Raw genomic sequence first — 12780 nt, 5'->3', positions numbered from 1 at the left:
CTTAAAAGTATAACAAATTTAAGAGGTCAAATACGTATTTTGTACTGACAATCATCTTATATCAACAACTTACTAACTAATTATGTCTGTATATTCTTACCTAACATTCAATAAGAACTGAAAGCTGTCTCTTTTTCTAACTTAATATTGTAAATGCTTTGATTATGATGTTATTATTAGACAAATAATATGTACAAAGGTTGGTTCCACTGAAATGACATGACAGAACACTGATAAATAAAAACATTGCAAAACAGTTAGCTTTTTTTCAGCCTCACCCTGTCCACATTGGCAAGCAACATTGCAACAGCATGCGTACACATATACACATACACACATGTTCGCACATGTACACACACATATACACACATGCTAAATTCAGGGTTTTTGTACAAAAAAGTCCAAATAAAATATTAGTGATTAGGACAAATGATAATATACCTTATTACAAAATAATACATAAACCATTACCACGCATGTTACATTTTACCTGCCTCCCCACATGTGACCACTTAATTTAGTTTTAATGAATTAATTACCTTATTAATTAATTTATTTGTTTGGTGCTAATACTAGGGCTTGAACTCAGGGCCTGGCTTTGTCCCAGAATTTATTTTTTATTTCAGTTTTCTCAAGGCTAGCATTTTACTGCTTGTACCACAGCTCCATTTCTAGCTTTTGCTGGTTACTTTCAAATCAGAATCTAATGGACTGTTTTTTCTTGGTCTCCTTTCAAACCACAATGCTCAGATTTCATCTTTCTGATTAACTACTACTAAAGACATAAGCCATCAGTGTGGCTTCTACTTTTTCTTATATAGTTATCTAATGCACATACTTAGATGGTAATTTTAAAATGAGAGTATAGCAGCAAGATGTACAGTGATGATACTGTCATTTCAGAAATTCAAGTTAGTAATGTAAATTTATTCTTAAAACCATACACAAAAAATACCATGATATAGTGTAAGAGAACCCACCATTGAACATATGAGCCTTAAGAGCTTTCTAATAGATCCATTATTTATTGGTACCCAACATTAGAAAAATGTATGAGGCATTGGTAAAATAGAAGTCCTTTGCATGACTACATACATTCCTTGTTTTTATAAGACACTTTCTTTCATCTAAAAAGTAGGCCTGTCTATTGTCTTCATGTGATTTTGATGATTGAAAGTGCTCAGTGAGAAGGTCAAAATGTGTTAGTAGTCCTTCACTATCAATTCTCACTTTCTTCTTGGAGAATATAATGATCAAATCAATAGTTCAGAATGGGCAAGCAATACTTCAGAATCATGCTTCCAGTGCAAGTGGATCACCAGTAAGAAATCATCAGTACCAATTTCCACAAAGTTTTGTCACAGATACAATCTCCCTGCCTTCTCTAGCTGCTTTACTGCCCTCTTATTCCTTCATTGTACAAGAAAAGTATGATTCAACTGATTTCAGTCAGATCTGTTACTAGAACTAGAAAGGATTTATTTTACTGTCTGTAATTTGGTAAAGATATGTCTCTTTATGTAGGCTACTAAAAATGTATTTACTAACTTCAAGTAAATACATAAATTCGATTTCCATCTCTTTTAAAAAATAAAATTTTGTTTGTTCTACAAATTGATCAGAGGTATGGATTTTGTGGCTAGCTACGTCATTACACATCTGTCTCTTTCTTTCTCTCTCCCTTTCATGGTTCTCATACATAATATGATTGCTCCATAATTATACTAATTTATTTTGCTTTTATATTTTTGGTTGTATCATTTCACTTTTTGCTCTGCCATTTCCCAAATCATTTATATAGAAGGCATTATTTCCTATTTTCTCATGCCTAGAATAAGCTGCACATGAAGACATCACTGGTCCTCATTTTCAGTGTGTACATTTGAATATGGAGGAATATCTTTCCTCTGCTCTCCATCAATTCCCTACTCTCCAGTTAGAATAATTTCGAATAGTAAAATTGGAAAAAGAGAAAATAAATCATGGTGAATAAACAGTTGCAGAAAAGTCACCAGATATTTCTGACCAGTTCAACCAATGTGAACTATTAGGGAAATACATGGACACCTCATTCCCACTGACACTCAAAGTCTCTGGTTAGGCAATTCTTAGGAATATGGGGAACAAGATGAAAAAGTAAGGAATGGTATCAATTGCAAGAAAAAATATTGGAGAAGGATCCAACCGTATTTCTTCATTGGGCTGCCGAAAATATTCAGCTTACTACAGTGCGGAGACTTCTTTCCCAAAAGGCCACTTATGTGAATAGTAGGGATGATGATGAGTATACCCCTCGTCGAGAAGCCTACGGTGGACACTTAGACATTGTCAGTGAGTTGGTGTCTCAAGCGGCACATGCAATAACTGTAGATGACTGGACACCACTGAACAGTGCATATACGTGGAATAATAGCAGAGTGGCTTCTTTCTTACTTCATCATGATACAGATACCAATGCCCATACTAAAGGACTCTTTTTTAAAAAAATTTTTTGGTCTGGTCGTGGGGCCTGAACTCTGGGCCTGGACGCTGTCCCTCATCTCTTCAGCTCAAGGCTACTGCTCTACCACTTGAGCCACAGCACCACTTCCCACTTTTTTTTTCTGCTTATGTGGTGCTGAAGAATCGAACCTAGGGCCTCATGTATGCAAGAAAAGCGCTCTACCACTGAGCCACTTTCCCAGCCCAAATATTTTTGTTTGTTTGAATTTTGTTGTTGTTGTGTTTTTTTTTTTTTGGTCGGTCATGGGGCTTGAGATCTGGGCTCGGGTGCTGTCCCTGTGCTCTTCAGCTCAAGGGGAGTGCTCTACCGCTTGAGCCACAGTAACACTTCCCCAAACTAAAGGACTCTTGACACCCTTATATCTTGCTGTTGAGAATTGAGATAGCAAAGATACTCTGGATCGCCTTCTGTTGAACCATTATATAAATCCAGGCCTGAAGAACAACATAGAAGAAACTGTATTTGATATTGCCAAAAGGATAAGTATGTATCACTACCTCTATGAAGTTGTGAAAGACTGTACAAATTGTTCACCGAAGTCCTAATGGTCGGGTTAAGTTTCTTAAATTTCAAAAATGCAAGTCCATCATTTGTGTCCCTACAAAATATTTTCACAATCCAAATAAGAGCAATATCTTTTTTTTTTTTGGTCGGTCATGGGGCTTGAACTCTGGGCCTGGGTGCTATCCCTGTGATCTTCAGCTCAAGGTGAGCCATCTACCACTTGAGACACAACTCCACTTCCAGTTTTCTAGTGGTTTGTTTGAGATAAGAGTACCACAGACTTTCCTTCCCATGCTGGTTTTGAACCATGATCCTCAGATCTCAGTCTCCTGTGTAGCTAGGATTATAGGCATGAACCACCAGTGCCCGGCAGCACCAATATTTTACTGTAAAAATTCATGGATTCCGCGGAGTTCTTCCAAGTGAATTGCCTGCCTTGGATGGAAAAATGTATTCAATAGATTTGTAAACATGTATAATAATTTCTTCAAAGTTTGTGATTTTTTAATAAGAAATAATTTTAATTTACCTGTTGAAATGAGTAGTACAGAAACGAAAATATTTCTCGTGCTTGTCTGAAAAAGTATATTTTAAAATATTCTATATTCTATGTTTGCATCATGTTCATAATTTATTTTCTCCTAGATATACTTTGAATTATATATTATTTTATAATATATAGGTTCATTAATGTGTCCTTTCCGATTGCATTCCATATAGAAACAGTTTGATTCCTTTTTTTCTACGCTTTATATTATTTTTCTTTGGGATAAAATGACAATGTTGTCTAATTTGAAAAGTTTTGTAAAGTTTATGCTATGTAAATGCCTTTCTGAGGTGATTTAATACACTGATGTCAAACTAAATTTAATTATATGAATTACGTGTATTGTTACACTTGTAATTTTGTAATCATCTTTTTAATCACTTTTTTTCATTTCTTGCATCTGAAGAATGAAAAATATGGAATACTTCTCAAATTTTCATATTATCCTTGTGCAAGTGCCATGTTAATCTCTGTATTGTAATTTGAGTATACGTGTTGCTGAAGCATGTAGTATCCTCTAAATTTAATAGTTAATGATGCAATCTTTATACAGGCTTATATCTATGGGTGCCTACTTGTAACAAGGAAACCTTATTGTTCCTAACAATGCTATCGATCTTATTTCCCTAAAATTCTGTGAATAGTGGAAAAAATTATATTGATCAGTCGATTGCTCACATTTGCAAACTTTTTTTGCCAATGAGTATCTTAAGTCTTTTTATTTGGAATTTGATCATACTCTCTATTATTTATTGTTAGGTCCAAAGGTGATGGCTTTTTCAAGTACTTATTTATCCAGCTTTGTGGACCTAATGGATACAAAGTAAGCGTTGCTTAAGAGCTACTTCTAAACTTCTTCAGCTGACATTTTCCCAAATGAGGTGTTACTGGAACAAATGTCTACCTGAGCCTTTACCCTTTTTCCATGTGGGAACAGACCAACCAGAATACCTTACCCTGACAGCAAAGATTTTCTTACTAGAACAAAACTAATCTTGGTTACAAGGGATCATAGAGGGATGAACAGTTCAAACAGAACTGTTCAGACAAGAAGGTATTTTATTAAAATGTAATTGTTTATTTTACCTTCCATTTAAAAGTAGCTAAAGCCAAGAAGGTGAAAAAATTGTTCGTATGCATGATTACTTAATGTCCTGGCCTGTCTGTAAGTTCCTGGCAGGAACTTACACTACTGCCTTTTTATCACCAAATATTTTCATAGTTGCAGGAGAAGTGCATATGATTCTCCTCGTTATTAGGCATTAAATTGATAATGTTTTAATCACAGTGTTTCCTCTTGCCTCCATGCTGTAAATCTACAAATGATAAAGGTTTAGGTCTAACTGTATCAAACACTGAAGTAGAGATAATAGAATCATACTTTAAAACAGAGTTGCCTTTGATACAGTAACTACAACAGAACAATACAAAACGTGTGTCTTTTAATCATATTATATATAGTTATATATTTTATATTTATATGTGCTGATTTTATATTTCACACAATGAAACTTACTAGAATTAGTTGATAATTTGACAAATAAATTGATATTTATTTACTCCAATAAATAGAATTGGAATATAAATATTTAGGTTTCAAATATCTATTAGACTAGAAAAAGTATCAATGCAATCTTTTTAGTATAAACTTGTGATACATTCAAACTGTTCTTGGTCTTCTGAATCCACATGATAAAAAAACAATGTTTTCCTCTAATCTGTAATGATTTTACTCTGCTGCTCTGTTTATTTTTTTAACTCGCTTGTCCTAAAAGGTTTTTGTCCATATTTCTGAAGCATTCTTACTGATTATGCCTAAATTTTGCTAAGATGTCTAAAAAATATTATTCTTCTGCATTACCCATGGGTCCTAGGATCCCAAGGCCCAGTTACCTGCAGCAGCAGATAACAGGGGCAAGACTTTTCACCAAGGCCCATGCAACATATCAACACAAAGTAATTGAAGACCCATCTCAATTTGAATTTCCTATATTTCAGGGCCCCAATTCCTTGAGATGCAGGAATTAGCAGTAATCAATTGTGAAATGCAAGTCAACTTAAAATGAAGGATGCGATCACAAAATTTGAGAGAAAGTACTGTAATTCAAATATTCAACTTACAGATGACCAGCCCATATGAGTGAACAAGTTCACAAAGTGTCATAAGATTATATTTAATACTCCTCACCTATGATTAACGAAAGACTTTATTCCAACATTAGTGGGCCAAAAAATAGTTCCTAGAAGGATAGATCTATAATTGGTCTACCAAAGCCAGAAAACTTGACTTAGAGGTCAAATGTAATTCAGAAAAACATTTGAAGCACTAAGGAGTGCTTCAAAAAACTGGGACTTCAGTACAACATGGTTCTATGGTATAAAAATGTCACTCTCAAACCAATGATAATCTAGATTTAATCTCCTGAAAGTATATTCCTTTTCAAATAAACTTTTTTAAATCACTTTCGCCAAAATAACATTTGACAAGTTGATGATACTTAGTGACATTACAAGTTTTTCAAGTGTAGGGAGCAAGTTACAATAGAGTTGAATTATTTACACAGCACTAATGCCAAACATGTTCAACCATTCATTAAAGTGTAGAAATAGTACCACCCACAATTTGTGTTTTTCAGTATGGGCTTTTCAGAAATGTGTTTAATATGTCAGCCTCCTAATTTCAAACCCAAACGTTAGCTAATAAATTTCATCATTTAATAAGGTACATTTTAAACAATCACAAATAGTTGTCTTATCATATGTTATTTTTGTTTTCCCTCTGTCTAACATAGTAAGAAATCTGACTTTAAGTCTTGAATATGGGTACTAATCAGAGATATGACAAACATAATATCTGTCTTCTATTTCTATCATATTCCTATCTAGGAATACATTTTAATTTTCTTCTTTTTCCAAAACTTATAGGTAGTAGAAAATAATATTCCATGTAAAATAAAAGAATCACACCATTGTACAAAGCCATTTATAAAAATGCATAGTTAGGAATACATTCTAAGCCATTTTTTAACTTTCTTTTTGACTAAAGATTAATCTTTCAAAAGGTTGAGAAAAAATCATGTTTAGGTGCTTCCCGTCTCCAGTCTTGCAAATTGTTGCTGCAGATGAATGAATTATGGAAATATAAGCTGACAGCATTTCAAGAATATGCAGGATTGAAACTCCATGGAATGTATATAAACCTTTCAAAGTATTAATAGACAGTTTAACAGAATGACTATCAGGAAGTTGAAACCAAAGAGGAATTATAGTAAAGACATAGAATGAATGAAAAATGAACAAGGAGCAAATACAGCTAGAATACTGAATGTATACATGTGATGAAGGAAGTGGTCAATTGGAAATAAATCTTGGAGAAAGTGTTGGTTGAGAATGATAGGAGTGACTCTGATCTAGGAGCATTGGACAATTAGATTGATATATTTAATTGTAACACAATTGCACAAACTTTTAAAATTCAGTTAAAAAACACAACTAGAAACAAAAACACACAAAAATCACAACCAAACAGCAATCTCTAGAGAGTAGGAATATGACCACTCAAAATTTTAATCAGTTAATGAAGGGCAGTCTTGGGAAAAGCAAAAAAACCTGTTCAAAGAGGGAAGTTTGGGATAGGAGAGAATTTTGAACAGAATTAAATAGATTGTCTAAGGTTATAAATCACCTATATCTGCTGCATACAGTATCTTACTTCTACGAGTTTTCTGTCTGAACTGGATAATCCAGTCCTGAGACACACTTGGTAGCTTGTGAGGTAGAATGAAAGAAACAAGATCAAGAACCCAGTACTCCACTGGAAAGAAAACAATCCTCTATATTTTCTCTAATCGCTCTTCACTATTCTTTCTTCATACTTTTAAGTCAATTGATTTTGAATTATATTTTTCCTTCTTTCTTCTGGCAAAGTAATTGGTCAAAGTAATTTCATCAAATATTATTTGTCATTTTCTTCTTTCATGCTGTTTAATTGGCCAAGTGAGTCCATAAAACTTCCCTCTTGTGTTTGGTTGCCATGAACCAACATCTGTGTTAATAAGGAGAAATCTAATGTAAAACTTTGTCTCTAGAAAACAGTCCAAGAGGTTGTGATCACAAATATTTGGCTATATATATGTTTCTTTTACCTTGAAAGACTTCTTCTGTCTAAAGTGCCCACCAAAATATGTACTCCATCATTTGTTGGTTCAATCAGAATTGTCTAACCTCAAAGATATATTTTGCTAAGAAGATGCTTAGAGGAAACCAAAAAATACTGCACTTTTTATCTTCTATCTTAAGATTCTCCTTAGATACCATATCAGGAACAGTGAAGTTATTCTATGCAAAATTATTTTAATAGATTATTTTTCTCTTGGTTTTGCATTTGTTCACCAAGATGTATGGAGGAGAATAGAGTTAAATCACCCATACCTTGGAAGAAAGTGTCTGTTACAAAAGGAAAATGCTTCTATGTCCTACTTCTATGTCCTACTCTTAGCTCTTGCCAGAGTTCCAATTAATCACAGCTTCTTGGCTTCCAGTCTTGTGAAGCTGAACGACCATAATGGCTCCACCACTGCTACATCTTCATTATTTCTCTTTTAAAACTCTTCAAGTTGCCTCATTTGGATGTGGAATGTATTTTCATGTCTTCACTCAATCAGTTCTGCATTGTAGTGAGCCGAATGGGCTCTGTCAAATCACTTTAGGGAGTAAAAATACTATCACAATTTACATCAAAAAGTTTTGGCCTCCCTTCACTGCTGAAGTCAATACGGTTAGCTAAGGCTTCTAAGAAAACTTTTATTATTAATTTTTCCATTTGCTTAATTCTTTTCTGAACTTTTGGCATATGTAATAAAAGAAGTCTTCACTACCTCATATTAATAAGAATATTATTTTTTGTGAGCCACTAAAAAATGTGAAATCATTGGTTTGAAGTATCCAATCAAATTTTTTTCTGTGTTTCACTGCTTCACGTCCAGAGACATTGTGGAAAGTGTTACAAACAGAAATGTGTAATCCCAAAACCTTCTTTCATTGTGGAGGGCAATTTCTCCCTAAATATTTTGACTCAAATTATCTTTTTCAGAGAATTACTGTTTGGTAATTAAAGGTAAATTCACAAATTTTGATGCCTTATTTTTTTTAAGATCTTTTAACTTAAATTCCAATACAACCTTCTTTCAAACAGTGAGAATATAGTTCCTGGGTAATGACAATTCCAAGGTAACCTACAGGATTTACAGCAAAGTTTCTGAGGTTTGTTTGTTTAGTTTGAAAAAGAGCGCCATCTTCATCCACATTGCTCCCTCTCTACTAAGTCTCCTTGGATTTCTTTGCATGAAAGCCTATTCTTCCAGGCAATTTAAAATTTTCTTAATAGGCTAAGTTATTAAAAATTTTGAACTATTAAATTTTACCTGTCATAAATTTAAAACTGTTGAAAATCCTTTATCAGAACCGCAAATTCACCAATCCTAATTCCACCTTTACCATCAAAATGTTAACATGCTGTTTTCATGATATAGTATCCATGCAGCTATTATTTTCCAGTGGCTTTGTTATGCATATATGTAACCATATTAGCTGATGCTAAGCAAAATGAATTCCAAGATATGGAACCAGATTTTTTTTCATTTGTGGTTGTTGTTTTTGATGAACTATGTGATTTCTGTTTTCTTTGGGATTTTCACCTATGGTTTATCCCTGGTGTATGGTGAGACAATGGTGAGCATAATGGTGAGACAAAGGACAAAAGGCAAACCAATGCAATAGGAATATTCACAAGACAATATGTTGGAAATGTACTTTACAAATCGTGAGGGGTGAAGCGGTGAAGGAAAACTGTGAGAAAAATAAGGGAGGGGTCACAAGTTTGAAATGTTTTTCATTCACTACCTTACAATTACTGTAACCTCACTGTACATCAATTTGTTAATAAAATTGAAAAAATAAGCTGCGTAAAATGTAATTTTACTGTATTGGCACAGTAAATATTATTCTTTATGTAGTAACATTTTAAAAATCAATACTATTTGGCTTCTAATTTGAATTAATAACCCCTTATTTATCAGAGGTTCATCAACTTGAATGTTATCCAACTAGACAATATTTTCACAATATACTTGCCAAATTTTTCAAAAAAGTATAAATTTAGTACTTTCTCATTCTAAAACAGAAAACAGGGTCTGGGAAGATGGCTCAGTGGTAGAGCGCTTGCCTTGCATGCCTGAGGCCCTGGGTTCGATTTCTCAGCACCACATAAGCAAAAAGAAAAAAGCCAGAAGTGGTGCTGTGGCTCAAGTGGTAGAGCACTAGCCTTGAGCTGAAGAGCTGAGGGACAGCGCCCAAGCCCAGAGTTCAGGCCCCGTGACCAGACCCAGTTTAATACTATGGAAACCCATAATTTTGAAAGTAAGTAAGTTTTTAGGAGGACAGAATATATGTGTTCTTCAAAATTCCTATGACTAACAACTACTCATTTTTAAATTCTCAACATTCCTAAGAGATTCAAAACAGTACCTGTTTGCATGTTATGTAATTCTGCAATAGATGCAGTTTCCAATGGGGTGTTACAGATTGAGAAGTAAACAGAAAAATAGCCACATTCTTGTAGAGGATAAAACTGTGAAGCATGTGTAATAATTAATTCTTCAAGAGTAAGCAATTGTTTATAAGAGTAAGCTATTTTGTCTATGACCATCAATCCCAAGATTTATACCATAAAGTCATCCTAGCCCAACAGTTTTCAACTTGTAAGGTACACCTTAATATTCCTTAATTCACATCATGAATACCTTATCTCTATTTTGAAAAAATACTACACCTCTGCTAATGTGACACCCTCCTTGTTCTGAAAAGAACACCACAATACATTGACCTGCATCATTTTTCCTCCACTGGTATTCTTGAGATCAGAAAACTTGCAAATATTATTTATATTTAGACTTTTTTAACTATCATAGATATTCAGTATGCTAAGATAGGAAAATTATGATTCAAAGCCTTCACAGACAGGAAGGTTTCTTAGAATCTTATCTCCAAAAAACTTCTCTGCAAAAGCCAGAATTAAGTGGCACTGAGGTTGAAGTGGTAGGGCATGAGCCTTGAGCATAAACAGGATCAGAGACCCTGTCCATGCCAAGCGTTCAGGATGAACCAATAAAAAAAAACAAAATTGAAAACAAACCCCAAACCTAGCACTTTTCTCCATATATACAGAGGCACGTAAATAAGGAAATGGCTTCCTGTGGTACATATAGGTAGAAGAAAGAAGATGTCTCACAATTACTCTCTTCATACCATATTAAACCAAACCTTAAAAAATTGGTTTTTCTAAATGTATAAATTAATGTCATCCATTTTTGGCAACTCTGTCTAGATTATTCATATTAACATGGTATACATGAACTCTGTGAATTATCTATTAACTATGTTGTAATTATAACTGTCGTGAAAGAATATCTAGGCAAATAGAATGCCAGAATTATTTGTGAATTTTTCAATTAATTCCTCTACTTTAAAAGAATTTTGTAGTATCCTATAGAATATGAAATTACAAACAAATCCACAAATATATATTTAAATCTAAATTCTAATTTAACAAGGTCTACAAAGTCCTACATTAGACGAACTTTGCTATTTCTCTAGACTTAAGCTTTTGTAATCCTTCAAAATTTATTTGGAATCCAACAGAATGAGAGACGGGAATCATGAGCTATTTTGCATCTACGAATGTTCTGTAATGATGAGAACATTTAAAACACAAGTGAGGATATGTATGAGGTGCATTCAATAGGAAACTTGACTTCTCAATACATAATGACAAAATTAGGCCAAACTTCCAAACTGTGTATTCCTTTCTTGTTGTTTGGTTTGTTTTACTGAGACAAAAGTATTCTATCTGGTCCAGAGAAGGTATCATTATGTAATTCCACTCTCTAATCTCTTGTCTGAGTGCTAGAATTCCAGGCTTGTATCACATTTCCCTGCCATAGTTTGTTTATTTAATCTAGAAACAGACTAGAAATTCTGAACTTCTCCTATGATTTTATCCACTAGACTGACTGCTCAGACTGTTTATGTACTATTTTCAAAGGTGTTTTAACATTTGACACAGGATATGAACATTTTCAGATGCACCTGCAGGCTTCCCTGATTCATTCCACTATGTATCCTATCCAGTTAAGAATGATTGCTTGACTCTCTTACTAGCTCTGGTCCCTACCTATGTAATATTCTCAACTTCTGGGGGAAAGTTCACTTGAGGGCTTTCTAATATTAAAAATTATCACTTAATTCTTGTCTTACTCAGGACCTATTTTCTATTGTTTTCTAACTTTTCTACATATTCTGAGAGTTGTTTCATTTGTGTATTTTTGTGTGCACCTATAAGTGCCTCTGTGTGTATGTGTATGTTTGTATGTATGTATGTATGCAAAAACTTAAAGCTGTAATTCAGCAATCTTGCTCGTGACTGGTATCCCAGCTTTGGCTGGTTAATTATAGGTAGTGTCTCAAAGCCTATACTGTCCAAGCTGGATGCAAATTGAACTTCCCAGACTCCTTTACATTCTTAGGTTTTATTTTTCCAGGAGTATCAACTTTTAAACTTCAAACACTTTTGTGAGTGTAAAGTCTAACTGTAGCGCAGATTTTTAACTCAAGAATTCATATAAAGATAGATGAACATATACATTACATATCCTGAGTGTACACAGTTAGAAATGTGATCATAAACCAAGTTGTTGTGAGATCTGAGGATTGGGTTTTAAAGTCAGCACGGGTAGGAAAGTCCTGGAGACTCTTTTCTCCAATAACTACCAGAAAACTGGAAGTGACACTGTAGCTCACATGGAAGAGCACTAGCCTTGAGCTGCGTTTCAGAGGGAAAGCGCCCTTTCCCATATTTCAAGTGCCACGAAAAACAACAACAATAAAAAGGAATATAAGAAAAGGAAAGAAAAAGAAATGTGATCTTAGCCACCAGGTTCATTGTTAGTATAATTCCTGTTCCCTCAAGATAGACTCTTTTTTTCCAGTTAAGTCTATTCTCCCATATGTGACTTGCATTGGAAACAGAATCATTCTTCCATTCTCCTTTTTGCACATTTACATGATTAGCAAGCGTGATTTAGAAAGGGAGTGGCCTCATGCTTCATGTTCCATTTAGGGGTAATGCTTTCTCTATATCACTCACATAAATCTACATACGGGACTTGGC

At 34.0% G+C, this 12780-nt stretch overlaps 1 pseudogene; it reads right to left on the bottom strand.

Annotated features, from left to right (window-relative positions):
* Window positions 1-3964: 3964 nt before the first annotated feature.
* Window positions 3965-4061, bottom strand: LOC138816382 (U6 spliceosomal RNA; annotated as a pseudogene).
* Window positions 4062-12780: the final 8719 nt, after the last annotated feature.

The sequence above is a fragment of the Dipodomys merriami genome, unplaced genomic scaffold, assembly GCF_024711535.1.
Source record: "Dipodomys merriami isolate MVZ:Mamm:240054 unplaced genomic scaffold, mDipMer1.0.p SCAF_693, whole genome shotgun sequence".
In the NCBI taxonomy this organism is placed as follows: Eukaryota; Metazoa; Chordata; class Mammalia; order Rodentia; family Heteromyidae; genus Dipodomys; species Dipodomys merriami.
Note: the sequence above shows the minus strand (reverse complement) of the source record. Positions and strands in the feature narration are given on the sequence as shown.